Genomic DNA, 18,147 nt, shown 5'->3' on the forward strand with positions numbered 1-18,147 from the left:
AGGATCTCAAGGAGATGGGAAGGGTGGGAAAACACATGATGTTTCCAGTTAGAGTGGAATTGACAAGGATTCAAGAGAAAATACTTTACTTGGGAGAGGATTCCTTAAAACACTGCTGAGACAGGAAGTGAGCTAGGGAGGGGTGAGCCTATAAAGCTTGCGTGGAGAAGCTGCCACTGTGGGCGGCTGGAGCTCAGACCCTCCAGGCAACTGTGGGAGGTGGTACAGACCCTGCCTCACAGCTTCCCCACCTGAAGGGCGAGTTTGCTGAACTTTGTCCACCAACCCATCTGTTATTAGCTGGGAGCCCCTTATGGGAGCACTAACTCTTCATCTTCTTTACATTGGGCCACGCTCCTAAAGCTACCACAGCCGTGAACCCTAAGAGCACCAAGCTGGCCCTCCCTTGAGTGTTGGTGGTATCTTTGATTCCAGCGCATCGTTCCTATCTGCCTCAGTGGGTTTACCGACAACAGGGATTACATTATTAACAAAATTAGAGCTTTGTTCCTTTCATCTGAGCATCCACAAACCCACCTCGGTCATTCTCAGAATACCTCCAGGCAGCCAGGAGGAAGTACGGTCTTATCCACGGTGAAGGGGGAAGACATTCAGATCCCAAGACAGATGATTTGTATACCTTTCGAGGCCAAGATGAGTGTGCACCTGTGTGGTCAAAGTACGTAAGTCAAAGGGACCCAGTGCTAGAAGGAGAACTTTGAAAATGCCAGAAGGGGATTTCTTTTGAGAGTTCAGGGCTGGTAATTCAGGAATTAGCTCAGGAAATAATTGCCGAAGCTCCCATAGCAGACAAAATTCCTCGGAAAATCAGGCACCCTAATTCCTTCCAACCCAGAGAGTTTGCTCCAAGTTTTACATGTGCTCAGCACATCTGGGAACATCTTGTGTCAAAACACGTAAGATGTTTAAAGTAATAAACTCAGCACTGCAAGGAAAAAATTGGATGAGGCAGAAAAAATTTAATCCAAAATGTACTTATAATTTCCCCAGTGACTTTTTCTTGGCTCTTTTAACACCAAAAAGTTACTTTTTAGGATTTTAATAAAAATAATTCATGTGCATTGAAACCATTGTATTACAAAAAATTTTCTTACACATAAATATGAAAAATGTAAAAGTTGTTCAAATTCCCATTACCTTAAGATGACAGTCATTAACATTTTGTTGACCATCTGTTATGTAATTCATTTTATCCACACACATATCATGTTTTTTATATATAAATTTATTTTATTTATTTATTTTTGGCTGCATTGGGTCTTCGTTGCCGTGCACAGGCTTTCTCTGGTTGCAGTGAGCGGGGACTACTCTTCGTTGCAGCACGTGGGCTTCTCATTGCGGTGGCTTCTCTTGTTGCGGAGCACAGGCTCTAGGCGCGCAGGCTCAGAAGTTATGGCTCGCAGGCTCTAGAGCACAGGCTCAGTAGCTGTGGTGCACAGGCTTAGTTGCTCCGCGGCATATGGGATCTTCCCGGACCAGGGCTCAAACCCGTGTCCCCTGCCTTGGCAGGCAGATTCTTTTTCTTTTAAATAGATTTATTTTATTTATTTATTTTTTGGCTGCGTTGGGTCTTCATTGCTGTGTGCGGGCGAGCAGGGGCTACTCTTCATTGCGGTGCATGGGCTTCTCATTGCGGTGGCTCCTCTTGTTGCGGAGCACGGGCTCTAGGCCCGCAGGCTTCAGTAGTTGTGGCACGCGGGCTCAGTAGTCGTGGCTCACGGGCTCTAGAGCGCATGAGTCTCAGTAGTTGTGGCACACGGTCTTAGTTGCTCTGCGGCACGTGGGATCTTCCCGGGCCAGGGCTCAAACCCGTGTCCCCTGCATTGGCAGGCAGATTCTTAACCACTGCGCCACCAGGGAAGTCCCCACACACGTATCATTTAATAAAAATGGAATCGTGTCATGCGTCCTGTTCATCCTGTATGGTTTTTTAAAGTGTCATCCCTAACCCCTACTATTTCCCAAGTAACCAATGTAAACAATTTAGTATATATCCTTCTCCAGGCTCATATACTTATAGGCAAGCTGTATATACACATATATGCAGTCCATAATCCAATTTCATCAGTTGTCTGAATAATGTACTTTATAATTAATCTTTCCTAGTTCACGATCCAGCCCAGGTTTCATACCTAGCACTTACTCTTTCAATAGGGAACAGTTCTACCTCCTTTCTTTTAGTTTCTTGATCTTGACATTTTAGAAGAGTCTAGGCCACTTATTTTGTACAATGTCACTCCATTTGGGTTCGACTGGCATTTCTTCACAGTGTAATCCACAGTGGGGCTCTCATCAGGTTTCCGCCACAGGCATGAAGGCAGCGTTGCTGAAACTACAAGATACCTGCGTGGGTCACACCTGCTGCTGCCTCTGGGCCTGCAGTTCCTCACAGGATTTCGAAGAAGCATGTCCATACTGCTTCCAGCTGCAGGTGCTGGATAAAGCTGGAATGTATCTCCAGCCCAAGGCTAAACTGACACCCCAAAGTACAGACACTTATTAATTGAGAAGCAAAATAAACATGCGCTCAGGTTTAAAGAAGCAAAATTTATGAAGAAGTAGAAAGGCTCCAAAACTGTTTTGTTGATTCCTTGTAAAATATGCATCAGAACACTAACTGGTAAAATAACGGGCAAAGGAGAAGCATCCTATGGACGATGAGGAACAATTCTACCACTCCTCCGATTTAACCCTTGCAGGAAGACACAGAGACAAAAGTTCTGAGTTCTGCAAGTCTGGTTCCAATGGCGAGAGCCCAGCCTGGTTTTCAAAACACCTACATCTGGACAGTCAATACCCATTTGCTCCTCAAAGGACATGAGCAAAACAAAGAAACACTTCTCTTAACTAAAAATGCAGCTTAGTCAGAAAGAATTCCAAAAGAATCCAAAGTGGATTTCAGAAATTTCTTGTCTCCTCTGTAAAGAATGGATTTTGAGAAATGTGTAATGCTATTTCGGAACTAAAGCTAGTCAGTAAAAAACTTGTTTGACTTTTATTTATTTTCTGAATACATGGAAACCAAATCCAAGAACAAACTTTCCTTGACATCCTTGGCATTTGTGGGAAATAAAAACCTCACTGGAATGAATAACTGAAACCTACCCACCTCAAGTGTTGGTTGTGAGATCAAAAAAATATGTGAAAGTGCTTGTCAGTAGTAAACTCATAAGCAGGTATTACTGGTATTCTTATTATTTTCCCTTTTCTCGTCAGTTTTCACCATTTATATCATTCTCTTTCAAAAGGAGATTGAGACCTTTATAAGCGTGTCTACTTAGAAGGACTTCGGGGGGTCAATAGCCTGACTGCTAATTCAGAAAACTGGTGTGTCCTTTTTCTCCTACAAACATCTGCATAACTGTACATTAATGAAACCTGAAGATTATCCCTATTGGGGGTGTAAAAATATCCGGGATATTCTTAATTATAGATGATCTAATAAGATGAAGATACAAATATATTTTATAGAAATTTTCATTTTTATAACTTTCTGTTGTTCCTGTAGTAATATTTCACCTTAAGAGACAGTTTAATTTGTTCTAGTACAGACTTATTTCTGGGTTTAAAATTATTTCAAAATGTCAAATTTTACTTTGGCTATCTTACATCTTTTCTGGAACAACATAGGTACAATTTGGTTTTTGTTAATAAGCTAAGATTGTTTTCCACCTTTCTATTTAGCTCATTTAGATATGTTGAAGAAAAATCAGGTTATGCATTTTTGGTGGGAAGTGATGTGTCTTTCTCAGCATCAGGTCCAAAGGTCCATGGTGCTGGTTTGTCCCAATATTCATGATATTCATATTCATGATATTCAATATTCAATATTCATGATATTCATATTCATGATATTCAATATTCATGATATTCATTTTGATATTCATTTTGATTCATGATATTCATTTTGATTTTTGATCAAAATATTCATTTTGATTCATTCCACTAGGTTTTTCCAATATAAAGTTGTTATTTTCCTTTGTAGTTAATAAATACAAAGACTGCAAATGTCTTGTTCTTCATCAAACTCTCACCTACTAATTTTAGTATCTATTGATTTCTTGATTCTATTTCCTTCCCTTTCCTCCCTTCCTTCCTTCTTTCTTTCCTTTATCTTTCTCTCTCCCCCCTACCCACTTTTGTTGGCATAAGAAAGACCTTTCTTTTCTTCCCCATTTATTTATTGATTCACTGGTTTATTTATATCAGTATGGCCTCATAGATACTTTTATTATTCAATGGGATATAATCTATTGTTTTTTGTTTTTAATTAATTTATTTATTTTTGGCTGTGTTGGGTCTTCGTTTCTGTGCGAGGGCTTTCTCTAGTTGCGGCGAGCGAGGGCCATTCTTCATCGCGGTGCATGGGCCTCTCACTATTGCGGCCTCTCTTGTTGCGGAGCACAGGCTCCAGACGCGCAGGCTCAGTAGCTGTGGCTCACAGGCCCAGTTGCTCCGCGGCATGTGGGATCTTCCCAGACCAGGGCTCGAACCCATGTCCCCTGCATTGGCAGGCAGATTCTCAACCACTGCACCACCAGGGAAGCCCTAATCTATTGTTTAGTTATAAATAACTACAACTATAATCTGTCAGTAGTTATTTTGACATTCAAACTGTTCCAAGTTTGGCTAGCATGAGCCCCTTCATGCTAACTCCTGTGAAATTTGACATGACCCAGTCACTCCTTCAGCACTTGCTTCCCTAACTGCCTCAATCAGATGTTCCAGGGCCCCCCTGTACTTTTCCTGTCCCAGCCCTGCAATCTGTCATTTCTCCAGGGGGTCCTAGTTCCTTTTAGTGGAAAACACATATGTGTTTATATATCTCTATCTATTTATATATCTATTAAAACATAGGCACAGATATTTATTTTTCTCAATGCTAAAAACCATGTTTTCAAACTGATAACATGCACTTCCAATCAAAAACTACAAGCTGTAATGCATGCTTCTCACTTTCCATATCTGTAGCTCATTCCTTCCATTATTCTCAATGTATTTGTTCATTTCTTCAAGTCTAGAGTACAAAAGAGTTTTGGAATTGCTAACCCGTGCCACCATGAAAAGCAAACCAGCAAACTAGAGTTAATTAATTATTTACAGTTCTTTTGTTTTGTTTTAGGAAAAAAAAAAAGTGTACATCCTTGCATGTTCCCAATGTTGGGGGTAAAGCAACAACTATGTCATCATTAGATATGATGTTACCTTTGGGATTTTTATAGATGCCTTTATCAGGTTGAGGTTTCCCTCTACTACTGGTTTGCTGAGAGTTCTTATATATATGGATGCTGAATTTTGTAAGATATGCTTTCTGCACCAATTGAGATGATTCATTTTCTCCTTTATTCTGTTAATATGACGTATTACATTGATTGATAATTGAATGCTAAAATTTACATTTCTAACGTAATCCTCATTTGGTCAAAATGCATTGTCCTTTTCATATATTATTGGATTTGGATTACTAATATTTTGTGAAAAAACTTACATCTATGTTAATGAGAGTTATTGGCTACTGATTTTTTTTTTTTTTTTTTTTTTTGCGGGGGTCAGGGGAGGTCATGTCTTTGTCAAGTTTGATTTCAGGATTCTCCTGACCTCATAAAAACAAGATGGGAATTGTTTCTTCATCTATTTTTTTGAGAAGGTTTGGTAGGGTTGGTATTGTTTACTTATTAAATGTTTGATAGAATTCACCAGCTAATTATTTGGTTCTGGAGTTCTATTTGAGGAAAAGATTATGATATCAAACTCAATGTCTTCAAAAGATATAGAACTACTCTTATTTTTTAGTTCATCTTGTGTCAGTTTGGGTAAGTTATACTGTTAAAGAAATTTTTCTATTTCATTTAAGTTGTTGGATATATTGGCATAAATTTGTTCGTAATATTCTGTCATTATTTATTTAATGTCCATAAGATCATTTATTGTAGATACTGGCAATTTTCTTAATCAGTCTTGCTAAGAGTTTATCAATTTTATTATTTTTTTTCAGAAAACCAAATTTTTGCCTTGTTAATTTAAGCTATTGTTTATTTTCTATTTCATTTATGTCTGTTCTTACCTTTATAATTACCTTCCGTCTGTTTACTTTGGGTTTAATTTGCTCATTTTCTTCTAGATTCTTAAGGTAGAACCTTAGATTGATTGTAAACCTTTTTTCTTTTCTAATATAAATATTTAAAACTATAAATTTCCCTCCAAGAATCTCCTTAGCTACATCCCACAAAATTTGATATGTTGTATCTTTATTATCATAACTCAAAGTATCTTCTAATTGTCCTTGTGATTTCTTCTTTTATCCATGGTTTATTTAGAACTGAGTTGTTAAATTTCTAAGTATCTTAGAGTTAATGACTTCTAATTTAATAATTTTGAGATCAGAGAATAGGCTCTAAGATTTCAATCCTTTTAAATTTATTGAAACTCGTTTTATTTTCAAGCATATGGTCAGCCTGTTACAATTCCAGGTGCACTTGGAAAGAATGTGTTTCTGCCATTCTTATGTGTGGTGTTCTTTAAATGTCAACTGGTTCAAGATGATTGATAATTTTGCCAGGTCTTTTATACCCTTACTGTTTTCTCTGGTTGTCCTAACAGTTACTGAGAGGTAGGTGTTAAAATCTCCAGCAATGTTTTGTCTACTTTCCCTTTAGTTCTGTCAGTTTTTGCTTCATGTTTTTGAAGCCTTGTAATTAGGAGCATATACATTTATAATTGTTTAACTGTTACATATTCCCAATGAATTGGCCATTTTGTTGTTATAAGTGTTCTTCTTTTCTCTGGTTATATTCCTTGTCTTGAAGTAATTTTTTATAGTATTAATTTGCCAGCTCAGTTCTCTTATGTGTACTGTTTGCACGGTACATATTTTTCCATTATTTGACTTTCAACTCCTCTGAAACTTTGCATAAAGGTAATTATTTTAAACAGCATGTACTTAGGTCTTGCTTTTTTACCTCGTCTGACAGTCTCTGTTTTTAATGGGAGTGTTTAGTACATTTATATTTAATGTAATTACTGATATGGTTGGATTTAGGTCTACCATTTTTATTTTTTTTCTATTTGTCTGATCTGATATTTTGATTCTTTGTTACTACTTTTGGTTTTATCAAAAAAAATTCAATATTCCATTTTAACTCATCGATGGGCTTTTAACCTATTCCTCTTTGCCGTATTTTTTAGTAGTTTCTCTAGGGATTAAAATATGCATACTTGTCACAGTCTTTATGTAAATGATCATGATGAAAAATCACGATTGAAACAATACCACTGTTGGTGAGGAAGTGAAACAACGGAATTCTCATATACTGCCTCCATCTAGGCCTTTAGTACTATTAGGAGGAAGACAGGTACAAGAGCATTCACTGAAGCATTGTTGTTGTGGTTTATTTTTATTTCTTATAAAGCTTACCTTTTAAAATATTTTTATTTATTTATTTTTGGCTGCATTGGGTCTTCGTTGCTGCATGCAGGCTTTCTCCAGTTGCAGCGAGCAGGGGCTATTCTTCGTTGCGGTGCACGGGCTTCTCATTGCGGTGGCTTCTCTTGTTGCAGAGCACAGGCGCTAGGCACTCGGGCTTCAGTAGTTGTGGTTCGCGGGCTCTGGAGCGCAGGCTCAGTTGTTGTGGCGCATGGGCTTAGTTGCTCCGTGACATGTGGGATCTTCCTGGACCAGGGATCAAACCCGTGTCCCCTGCATTGGCAGGTGGATTCCTAACCACTGCGCCACCAGGGAAGTCCTGTTGTTGTTTTTTAAATAGTAAAAAAAATTAAGACTTGAAATAGCCTATATGTCCATTAATAGGGGATTAGATAAATAAATTCTGAGTTATTTATTCAGTAGAATATTACATAGAGTGAAATGGAATAATTAAAACTATAATAATAAACATAAATTTCAAAAAATATATTGAATGAAAAGAGAAATTTGCTGAAGGTCACAAAAATATATCTTTTCTATGAATTATAACAGGATATACTGTTTATGATTATATACATATATAAGTATACACTAAAATTCCCCCCAAAACCCTAAGGCATGCTAAACACAAAATTCAGGGTATTCTTTTTGCAAGAGAAGGAGGGAGGAAAGGAGAAAACGAGGATCAGGAGTCCAAGCTGCATGGCTGATAGGAGGGAGTTTTTATATCTTTATTGTATCATTATCTAAACTTTTTTATATTCCTGCAGTATTTCTTAATATTTTTTGGAAGAACAGGATTACCTTTTTATCTCCATACCCAGTTTATTTCGAAATGAATAAAAGAATTTCCAAACAATATATTTTTCTCAGTTAAAAATCTATCTGGAAACCACCAAATGTAAGGGACTTTCTCTTTTGACATTTCCTATTCTATAATTAGTGAGAATTAGTTATAATTCTCACTTTGTGGCTTTGTCCTCTGTTGATGAGAGACATCCACATACTCAGAACAGCACTTTATTAGCAAGGTTGATTGTTGAGGTTTAGGCAAAATATGGGCACTATCAAGCACAGGTAAGAAGAAATGTAATACCTGGAACAGGAGAAGACACGTTTAATTTACTAGAAAATGTAAATAGGTTAAAGTGCTAAGTTACACATCAGTATTGTCGAGGCCCCATGATGGATGGCTCTGTCTACCTGTAAATCCATCATCACGAGGAAAACTTACCATGATCTCAATCAACTTTTCTCTGGTAAATGATTATCATCCTCCTGGCAAAAGGGAAAGTCAGTAATAAAAGTTCCTTTTTTTTAGCTTTGGTATCTTAATAGTGAAACAAATCTAACTATCTAGATTAACACAGATGTTAAGTGAGCTTGAGGCAAAACTTTGAAAAATCTCTTGCAGGCTGAAAAAAAGACTGTAGAAGAGGAGATGGGGAAGAGAAAAGGAGACAAGAGGAGTCTAAATGATATGAAAAAGTTAAGGTTTGAACCTTAAAAGCTTTGGGCACCCAAGATAAATTTGAGTGATATTGATGAACTATATCTTATCCATCTATCCTCAGAGTCCCAGGCATGTGCTAGACTATGGGAGTGCAGAGACGGGTAAGAACTAGTCTCTGATTTTTTTTTTTTTTTTTTTTTTTTTTTTTTGCAGTACGCGGGCCTCTCACTGTTGTGGCCTCTCCCGTTGCGGAGCACAGGCTCCGGACGCACAGGCTCAGCGGCCATGGCTCACGGGCCCAGCCGCTCCGCGGCATGTGGGATCTTCCCGGACCGGGGCACGAACCCGTGTCCCCTGCATCGGCAGGCGGACTCTCAACCACTGCACCACCAGGGAAGCCCTCTGATATTAAATGTAGCATCCAGAAGGTAACTAAAGACACTCCCATAAGGCAGATAATTGCCACAATGATTGTACACACAATAGAGCAAGGGGTCACAGATAAAGGAATACTGTAACTAGTGTGGAATCTGACATTTGGTCTGGATCTTTATTCATCCTTAATCAAAGGCAAGAAAGGAAAATTCCAAAACCAAGGAAGAAAGACAACTCTCATGGCATTGTTTAAATATTTGGGAAAAAAATGGTATGAATGAAGAATTATTTTTTAAAATATATGTGCTATGGGCTGAAGTGTGAACCCTCACACCCAATTTCATATGTTGAAATCCTAATCCCCAGTACCTCAGAATATGGCTGTATTGGGAGATATGACCTTTAAAGATGCTGGGCCCTAATCCATTTTCGTAGGCGTACGTACACAGAGGAAGATCATGTGAAGGCACAGAGAGAAGACGGCCGTCTACAAGCCAACGAGAGAGACCTCAGAAGAAACCAACCCTGCTGACACCTTGATCTCAGACTTCTAGCTTCTGGATTTGTGGAAAAATAAATTTCTATTGTTTAAGCCACCCAGTCTGTGATACTTTGTTATGTCAGCCCTAGCAAAGAACTAATACACTTAAATATGGTCCACTTAAAGTGATGGCAAAAATCCTGTGTTGACCTACAGTATTCAAACCGTATTATCGATTTAAACACAAGTCTAGAATGATCCGATTTTTTTTTTTATTTATTTATTTTTTTTTGCGGTACGCGGGCCTCTTACTGTTGTGGCCTCTCCCGTTGCGGAGCACAGGCTCCGGACATGCAGGCTCAGCGGCCATGGCTCACAGGTCTAGCCTCTCCGCGGTATGTGGGATCTTCCCGAACTGGGGCACGAACCCGTGTCCCCTGTATCGGCAGGCAGACTCTCAACCACTGCGCCACCAGGGAAGCACCTAGAATGATCCAATTTTGATAAAATCGTGCAACTATGTGCATAAATATAGATAGACGATAAATGTCACCTTTAATGTTTTGTGTGATTTTTTTTTTTTACTTTCTCCGTTAGGCTTTTCTATATTGGTCCATTATTTTAATAAGCATGTGAGTGGATGGATTCAAGTGGGAATACATACATAGAGCAAGGAAAGAATGTAGCTCAGGGCAGAACCTTGGGGAATGTTGATATTTAAGGGACAGAAGGTGGGAGTGAGCAAAGGCAACAAAGGAGGATCGTCCAGAGAGGAAAAAGACCTGGAGTATTATTCCGAAGAAGCCAACGAAGGGCAAACTTTTAGAAGGAACAGGGCATTACCCAGTGTGAAACGTTGCAGAGAAGGTCTGCACGGAGTCTAGCAGCAGGAGGATGTTGCACTTGGAAATGAGGAGGTCATGCTGTCTTCTGAGAACAGTTTGAAGGAGTGGTGAGGCCAGTTTGTAGGGGTTTGTGGAAAGGATGGGCAGTGTGGAAGGAATGCAGCAAAGTCATGAAGAGTGACAAAAATTACCGATCTTCAGGTATAGCCGCAGACTGTCATCATCATACTAGGAATAGCCTGAATACAAACCTGGGCATGTCAAGATGCCTTTACCCTAGAAACCCAGAGAAGAGTACCTTAGCAACGTGTACCAAGCTGCTGTATTCTGCGTGGCGCCTGAGATGTTTCTGGACCCATTCTAGTGTGTGATGTCAATTAGCCTGTAGTCTTTGATTAATGGCAAAGATGTTTCTATAAACCAAAGGCCTTGACAATGAGATCACTTCGTAGCCCCTCTAGAACAGCACAGGGAATGACAGCAGCCAGCAAGTTTTGTTATTGGAAAGGCTCCCAATGTTGCAAGAAAATGTTTATAGGCTTATTTGACTACTAGGGAACATGCTTTCTTGTCTAGTTTCCCTACCTCTTAGCCAGTTTCCCTTGGGATGAGGACACAATAAAAACTAAACAGACAAAAAGAGAAGGAAAGAGAGAGGGAGAGGTATGTGTTTAGAAAGTATGTCAGGCACTGCTCTTTCTTCTTTCACCTTAGCCAGGTGGGCCTGGAATGGATATCATCAATGTATGGCAATCATATATATATATGATTATATATATATAATGTGTGTGTGTGTGTATATATATATATATATATATATATATATATATATATATATATACATATGTAAAACAATACATGTATTGGAGTATCATGTGCCAAGCAGCATACTACACACTTTACTTAACTTTTTATTTAATTTTTATATAATCCCCAAATCCCAGTTAGGGGAGTATTTTTGTTTGTTTGTTTGTTTGTTTTGTTTTTTTGTGTGTTTTTTTGTGGTACGCGGGCCTCTCACTGTTGTGGCCTCTCCCGTTGCGGAGCACAGGCTCCGGACGCACAGGCTCAGCGGCCATGGCTCATGGGCCCAGCCGCTCCGCGGCATGTGGGATCCTCCCGGGCCGGGGCACGAACCCGTGTCCCCCGCATCAGCAGGCGGACTCTCAACCACTGTGCCACCAGGGTAGCCCAGGGGAGTATTTGATATTCCTTTTTTATTGAGGAAACTGAGGCATAGAGGAGTTACCTTATTTGCTTGCGATCACACACGTTATTTGATTTAAGGTCATTTCTGGATCTACAAAGGGCAGAAAGTAACTTTAGACATTATATCTCCCCCTGAGGAACCTGCACCCTGGTAAAACAAATCAGGCACACAGAGAGTTATCAACACCTAACTGCGGCACAGAAATGCTGTATGAGAGGGTCCAGGTGTTCACTCCTAGCTGGGGCAACCAGAAGTTGTCTGAAAGGAGGTAGCTTTAAGCTTTAGCTTTGAGGGGGTAGGAAGAATTTTAATAAGTGGAGATTCTTTTTACCACAAAATCAAAATAACAACTGTTTTCCACCTTCGTTTCTTTGTGTTATTCCTTCCAGCTCTTTTCAGAGCTATCTCTAAACAGCAAAGCATCACCAGCACCAACCTCTTTTTATTCCCATCATCTCGTATTTCCCTCAGGGCACTGAAATTCTTTAGCAATAGCAGACACAGCTGGGCGTGCACAGATGCTCAGATGCCAAAGCAGGTTTTGATTGCCGAACAGCTGTGGCAAGGACAATAGCCCACTTCCCTTTGGGCAGGTATCTCTGAGTGCTGTTTTGACCAGCTTCTAGGAGAGGCGTTGTCTGAGGCAACCAGAATTCACCCTGGAGTCACTTCTGAGCCCATCTCTGTCCCATGATGGAGGTGTTATTTGAATTCATCTTCATTTGTTGTCTGTTAAATAAAATTCTAAAATTCTTTGTCTCTTTAAAGTTGGAGGATAGAGGGATTGAGTGGTCAATTTCACACCTGTGATTGGGTGACATGAGCATTGATGAGAAAGTTCATTCGTCTGTACATTCTCCCAGGACTCTCTAGCTCCCATATTTGACCCTGCTTCCTCTAAATCTGTCTCTAATTCCTCCACCAGAAAGCAGAAAGTAATCGTTAAAGTAAATCAGTTTTTAATGTATTAGCAAGGCTTTTCACATTGCTCATAATCAGATGTCTGTAATTCTGTGATCAGAAGGGAGAGGACATGTTTTTAGAATAGTTCTTTAAGCAGAGGGTAATTTCTGGATACCTGTAGAAAACAAGTCAAAAATATTGAAGAAAAATTGGAGTCATTTGCTCTTATCAAAAACAAGTTATTTCTTTTGAGAAGAAAAGCTCATGACTGTTGGTTGATAACTCAGCCAGCTGAAAGAAACCTCAACAACTTAAGAAAACCTTTCAATAGACAAAAGATTGAAACATTTGATTTCAGTGTCAGTTTCATATTTTTGACCTGTAGGAAAGGCTGAAGATATTTCAATACCTTTTTCAAGCACATGCAGGTTACAAGGAACTACCTCTTCTCCATCTCTTCAGAAGAGGAGTTTAATGATAAGAACAGTGAAGATTACATAATTTGAAAAAAACCCTTATCTCTAAATTATGATCATAAAATAAGATACTAAAATATTGCAGTTTTAATTGTTCCTAAGAGTAGGGTGGACTACCACGCACTCACACCCCTTATTTCCCGCCTCCCCACAATGCATTACATGAACACTGGAGTACGATCCACTTTGTGGTTCCAGGTAATATAATCTAAAGAATACAGCAAGGAGGCTGTAAAATCAGAATATAGCTGAATCTTCAAACATTTCCTCTGTTACTCTGTGTTATTTTAAAATCTGGATACCAAAGTGTCATTTCTTCTCAGTTTAAAAATAATGCTATTTTTATTGTTGTTTCCTATGGAAACAATTTCCCTAGGCACAGCAACGGCCATATCTTAACAGGGAATTATTTATTTAAGCCAGTTGCCCTTGTTGTGTTTTGGATGACACAAACCCGTATTTTATCCCAGTGGAGTCTGCAAGGGGAATCCCTGCCCACTCTTGGAGGATCATCTATTGCTCCATAGCCACACTCCCAAGCGGCCACAGAAACCATTCTGTTCCCTAGAGATCAGATTGAGGAACTTCAGGTCCCCAGCGACTAATGGAACGTTACAAAAGCTGTGACCAAATTGTCAGAACTCTCCAGGTCTGCCTAAGGTCAAATGACAAATAAAGCAGTGAGGCTCAGAAGACACACAAGCATCTCAAGAATCCTTGCACAGGAACAAAAGAATTGAGTGACGCTTGCACAAGGGCAAAAGAACTTTCCCTTTGCACAATACATATTTCTGAGAACACAATATTCTTCTTTAAACATTAAGGAATGGGAAACTTCTATCACACCTATAAATAAGTAGCTTGTATCAGACTAACTCTCCCACAAAAACAGCTATAAGAACACTCCCGTGCTTCCCTGGTGGCGCAGTGGTTGAGAGTCTGCCTGCCAGTGCAGGGGACACGGGTTTGAGCCCTGGTCTGGGAAGATCCCACATGCCACGGAGCAACTAGGCCCGTGAGCCACAACTACTGAGCCTGCGCGTCTGGAGCTTGTGCTCCGCAACAAGAGAGACCGCAACAGTGAGAGGGCCCCGCGCGCGATGAAGAGTGGCCCCCGCTCGCCGCAACTAGAGAAAGCCCTCTCACAGAAACGAAGGCCCAACACAGCCAAAAATAAATAAATAAATAAAATTTTTAAAAAAAACCACTCCCTCCAAATAAAACAGCTATTAAAACAACAGAGAGTAACCAAAGCAGCCCGGACTGAAGGGGTCAAGATCCTGGAGAGGAAAAAAAATGCACTGTGGTGAGCCAGATAGCTGCCACTGCTATTTTCCCCAGGGAGTTTGCTGAGGTGTAGAGGATAGATAGATAGATAGATGGATGGATGATCTAGTGTTGCAGGAGTCTTACTGGGCTGCAGAGACACAAAGTGGAAGTCAGGGCTATCAAACTGAAAGGATTTGAGGAGCCAGCCCATTTTCCCTGTGCGATTTTCCCTCAAGACATTGACATATTCCTAAACTAAGTAGGCACAGTCCAAGAGGAAGAAACCAAGCAACCACCCAACAGAGAGCTTCTCAGGCTAAAAGGGTCACCATGGTCTTAGGGGTCTCCTGGTACTAGGAAGACAAAACTTGGAGTTCAGGACCCTCCAAAAATGAAGGGTCCTGGCACAGAATCTAAACTTTCAATTGAGACCCCTGAAAGGTCCCACCCTGCGAGGAAGGGTATGATAACTCAGAGATAAAACAGCCCTTACAAAACCTGAAACTCACCTCCAGTCAGCTGAACTACTGATTGGACCAAGTTGTCAATATAAAGTAAATCTTCTCTGTGGGAAGGTAATCGTCATTTAGAGTCTCTATAATTGTTTATATACAATGTGCATCATTAAATCCAAACTACCAGGCATGCCAGAAAATATGACCCATGACCAAAATTCAAGAGAAAAAGAAAGCCAAAACAATAGAAAGAGTGATCCAGACATTGAGGTTCTCAGACTCACACTTTAAAATAACTATGATTGACATGGTCATGGAAACAGATAAAAATGCGGAGAATTTCGCCAAGAACTGGAGTCTATTAAAAAAGTATTAAATGGCAGTTCAAGAACTGAAAAATATAACTGAATTGAGAATTCAAAAGCTAGATTTAATTATAGATTAAAAGCAGAAGAGAGAATTAGCAAACTGGAAGAAGGTCAGTTCACAAAGCCAAATTGAAGCACAGAGAAGGAAAAAAGAAAAATAGAGAAAAAAGTGAAAGAGACACATGGGACATGGTGGAAAATTCTAACATATGTGTAATTAAAATTCCAGGAGAGGAGAAAGAATGGGGCAGAAACTATTTCCCCAAACTGACAAAAGACATCAAGCCACAGATTCAAGAAGTTCTATGACCTCTAAGCAAGAAAATACAAAAGCAAGCCACACTTAGGCACATCATATTAAGACTGCTGAAAACTGGAGTTAAAGGGGAAAAATCCCAATAGTAAATAAATAAAAAAACATATTACCCTCAAGAGGCAACAAGACAGTTCTGAAACAAACACTCTATTTCTTTATGATGGAAAAAAAAAAGGGAATTTAAAAGACAATACCATTTACAATAACAGCAAAAATCATCAAATGGATAGGAATAAATCAAACGCACAAGGTCTCTTCACTGAATGCTACAAAACATTCCTGAGAGTATTTTAAATAGACCTAAATAAATGAAAGAATATACCAAGTTCAAAGACTAGAAGACCCAAAAATTTAAGGGTTAATTCTATCCAAAACAATCAATAGATGCAACCCCCCCCCAAAAAATGCCTGTAGGTCACTGACAAGTTGGAAATTGACAAATTGATTTTAAAATTTATATGGAAATGCAAAGGGCCAAGACGAGTGAAAACAATCTTGATGAAGAAAAAAAACTTGGAAGACTTCCATTACCAGATATCAAGATTTATTAGAAAGCTAAATTCAATAACTGTGGTATTGGTGAAAGGATATAAAATAAATCACTGGAATATACTAGAGAGTTCAGGAAAAAAATGTAGTCTTTTCAATAAATGGTGGTGGATCAATATGGGAAAAAATTAACCTTAATCCTCTACCTACACCCCAAAATCAATTCCAGATGGATCATAGATCTAACTGTGAAAGGTAAAATAATACAGCTTCTAGAAGTTAATAATATCTTCATCACCTGGGGTAGGCAAAGAGTTCCTAAACAGGACACAAAAAACACTAAATGTAAAGTAGAAGATGAGAACTGGACTTTATTAAAATTAAGAACTTCTATTTATCAGAAGTACCATTAAAATAATGAAAAGGCAAGCAACAAGCTGTGAGAATACATAAATAATGAATATATATGTATATATATGTGTGTATCCTATAAATAATTGAGAAGGCAGATAATTCAATTAAAATTGGACAAAGGCTTGAATAGGCTCTTCCAAAAAAGTATATTCAAATTGATAATCAACACATGAAGGGTGTTTGATAGCATTAGTCACCAGGAAAATTAAAATTAACAATACAACAAAATGCTGCCACTCACCCAACAGAATGGCTAAAATGAAAAGGACCGGTAATACCAAGTATTGGTGAGGACATGAGCAACTGACCTCTCATCACTGCTGGTAGGAGCGTAAATTGGAACAAATACTGTGGCAGATTTTAAAATGGCCACGAGTTCTTCCCATCTGTGTGTGCATTTGCAACTGACACATATGATTTGCAACTGACTTTGCAGTTTCTCCCTCCAAAAGGTCTGTGGAGATTCCTTGAAACGGGGCTTGGCTGTGTGACATGCTTTGGATGATGGGACATTAGCAAATGTTGATACCAGAAGAGGCCTTGAGAAGAGCTGGTATGTTGGAGTTTGCTCTCATTTTCTGCTCTTGGCAACCCTGCTACCACCACCAAGTGAATGAGCCCAGGCTGGCTTGCCAGAGTGATTCGTTGTCCAGTTAGCTCCATCTCTCCTACAGACAACCAGCCAACTGCCGGAGAAGTGGATGAGGCCCCCAGCTGACTGCTAATGCCGGACTGAACCCAGCCCAAACACACGGAGCACAAACAAACCATCCCAGATGAGTTCAGTCCACTCGGCTGACCCAAAGAATAGTGAGTTACTGTTTTAAGTCACTACATCTCCAGGTGGTTTGTGATGCAGCAAAAGTTAACTGAAAAAACCACTTTGGAAAATCGTCTGGCAGAATCTGTTAAACACATACCCTGTTCCCCAACACTTCCACTCCTAGTTATGCACCCAACAGAAATGCATCAAAAGACACGTGCAAGAAGAATGTTCTTTGTAACACTGTTCATAATACCCCAAACTAAAAATAACACAAATGCGCATCAAGAGTAGAATACATAAATATAATGTGGGATAGGCATGCAATGGAATACTATATAAAAATACTATAAAACACTATAAAAATGAGCAAACTATTGGTAAATGCTCAGCATGGATGAAACTCACAAATACCATGTTAAGTTTAAAAAAAAAAAAACCCAAATGCAGATACAAAAGAATACATACTGCACGACTTCATTTATAAAATTCAGAAACTAGGAAGAATCAGCAGTGACGGCAACCAGAGTAATCATTACCTTTGGAAGGGTTTTTGGCTGGCAGGAAGCATAAGGAAAGTTTCTGGGTGACAGTAACGTTTTAGATCTTTATTCAACTGTGTTTACTCTGTAAAAATTCATTGAATTGAGTATCGAAGATGTGTGCCCTTTACCGTATGTTATACTTCTATTTTAAGCAAACTATTTTTTTTTGGCCGTGCCACGTGTCTTGCGGGATCATAGTTCCAGAGATCGAACACGGGCCCCAGCAGTGAAAGCACTGAGTCCTAACCACTGAACCACCAGGGGATTCCCTATTTTAGAAGTATAAAAATATAAAATAATAAGGAATTATTCTCAGTTCTTTTCTTTGCAATGTTTCCTTC

Source organism: Leucopleurus acutus, assembly GCF_964270905.1.
Source record: "Leucopleurus acutus genome assembly, chromosome: 15".
Classification (NCBI taxonomy): Eukaryota; Metazoa; Chordata; class Mammalia; order Artiodactyla; family Delphinidae; genus Leucopleurus; species Leucopleurus acutus.